At 36.5% G+C, this 2,159-nt stretch overlaps 1 non-coding gene across 1 annotated transcript; it reads left to right on the forward strand.

Annotated features, from left to right (window-relative positions):
- The first annotated feature begins 1,750 nt into the window (after nucleotides 1-1,750).
- On the forward strand, nucleotides 1,751-1,825 carry trnar-ucg. The gene has a single exon. It is a non-coding gene; the product is annotated as a tRNA-Arg (tRNA).
- The last annotated feature ends 334 nt before the right edge of the window (nucleotides 1,826-2,159 follow it).

A 2,159-nucleotide genomic window follows, 5' to 3' on the forward strand; every position in this document is an offset into this window, starting at 1 on the left:
AAGGCATTGGTCTTGTTGCTTTGAAAAGCTTGGACATTGTTGTTCAACTTTAATAATCTAAGACTGCAAGGCCTGAGAATTATTGTGTCTGAATCTGCATCGCAAGATTGAAGGAAAGAGTATCTTTGTACTTGTTAAAAATCACTCGCTTTCCTCATTCGGACAGGTTCACAATTTGATGTCTATTGTTGCAAAGCAAAGTCTCTATAATGTCAAATAGGGATGTATCACATAGACTGCGTGGCCTAATGGATAAGGCGTCTGACTTCAAATCAGAAGATTGAGGATTTGAGTTCCTTTCGTGGTTGTTTAATTTGTTAGCTCAGAAAATTTGAACATGTTTGCAATTTCCTGAAATAAGGCATTGGTTTTGTTGCTTTGAAAAGCTTGGACATTTTTGTTCAACTTTAATAATCTAAGACTGAAAGGCCTGAGAAATATTGTGTCTGAATCTGCATCGCAAGATTGAAGGAAAGAGTATCTTTGTACTTGTTAAAAAACACTCGCTTTCCTCATTCGGACAGGTTCACAATTTGATGTCTATTGCTGCATAGCAAGTCTCTATGATATCTATGGTTTTGTTCAACTTTAATATCTAAGACTGAAATGCCTGAGAAATATTGTGTCTGATTCGGCATCTCAAGATTGAGGGACATAGACTTTTCGTACTTGTAAAATATTACTAGCTTTCCTCATTCGGATAGTTTCACAATTTTGATGTCTGTTGTTGCTCAGCAACGTCTGTTTGATGTCATAGAGCAAAATATGGAGTAGAAGGTGTTGCCTCGTGGATAAGGCGTCTTACTTTGAAACAGAAAATTGAGGTTTTGAAGCATTTTCGTGGTCGTTTAATGTCATTAAATAAGCTAATATGGACAAGTTTGCAATTTCCCTAAATAAGGCATTGGTCTTGTTGCTTTGAAAAGCTTGGACATTGTTGTTCAACTTTAATAATCTAAGACTGCAAGGCCTGAGAATTATTGTGTCTGAATCTGCATCGCAAGATTGAAGGAAAGAGTATTTTGTACTTGTTAAAAATCACTAGCTTTCCTCATTCGGACAGGTTCACAATTTGATGTCTATTGTTGCAAGCAAAGTCTGTTATGATGTCAAATAGGGATGTATCACATAGATTGCGTGGGCTAATGGATAAGGCGTCTTACATTGAAGCAGAAAATTTATGTTTTGACTTCGTGGTCGTTTAAAATCAGCTAATATGGACATGTTTGCAATTTCCTAAATAAGGCATGTCTTGTTGCTTTGAAAACCTGGACATTGTTGTTTCTTTAATAATCTGCAAGGCCTGAGAATTATTCTGTCTGAATCTGCATTTAAGGTATCTTTTCTTGTTAAAAATCACTAGCTCGGACAGGTTCCCAATTTGATGTCTTTTGTTGCTATTGCAAAGTCATGTCATTCAAATAGGGCAATTTCATGAAGCAGAAAATTTATGTTTTTGAAGCATTTTCGTGGCGTAATTAAATCAGATATATGGACATGTTGCAATTTCCTAAATAAGGCATTGGTCTTGTTGCTTTGAAAAGCTTGGACATTGTTGTTCAACTTTAATAATCTAAGACTGCAAGGCCTGAGAATTATTGTGTCTGAATCTGCATCGCAAGATTGAAGGAAAGAGTATCTTTGTACTTGTTAAAAATCACTCGCTTTCCTCATTCGGACAGGTTCACAATTTGATGTCTATTGTTGCATAGCAAAGTCTCGATAATGTCAAATAGGGATGTATCACATAGACTGCGTGGCCTAATGGATAAGGCGTCTGACTTCGAATCAGAAGATTGAGGGTTCGAGTCCCTTCGTGGTAGCTTTATTTCATTAGCTCAGCTAATTTGAACATGTCTGCAATTCCTGAAATAAGGCATTGCTCTTGTTGCTTGGACATTTTTGTTCAACTTTAATAATCTAATACTGAAAAGGCCTGAAATATTGTGTCTGATTCAGCATCGCAAGATTGAGGGGACATAGTCTTTTCGTACTTGTAAAATATCATAGCTTTCCTCATTCGGATAGTTCACAATATTGATGTCTTTTGTTGCTAAGCAACGTCTGTTTGATGTCATATCGGAGAATATGGAGTAGAAGGTGTTGCCTCGTGGATAAGGCGTCTTACTTTGAAGCAGAAAATTTATGTTTTGAAGCAT

The sequence above is a fragment of the Oncorhynchus gorbuscha genome, unplaced genomic scaffold, assembly GCF_021184085.1.
Source record: "Oncorhynchus gorbuscha isolate QuinsamMale2020 ecotype Even-year unplaced genomic scaffold, OgorEven_v1.0 Un_scaffold_19291, whole genome shotgun sequence".
Classification (NCBI taxonomy): Eukaryota; Metazoa; Chordata; class Actinopteri; order Salmoniformes; family Salmonidae; genus Oncorhynchus; species Oncorhynchus gorbuscha.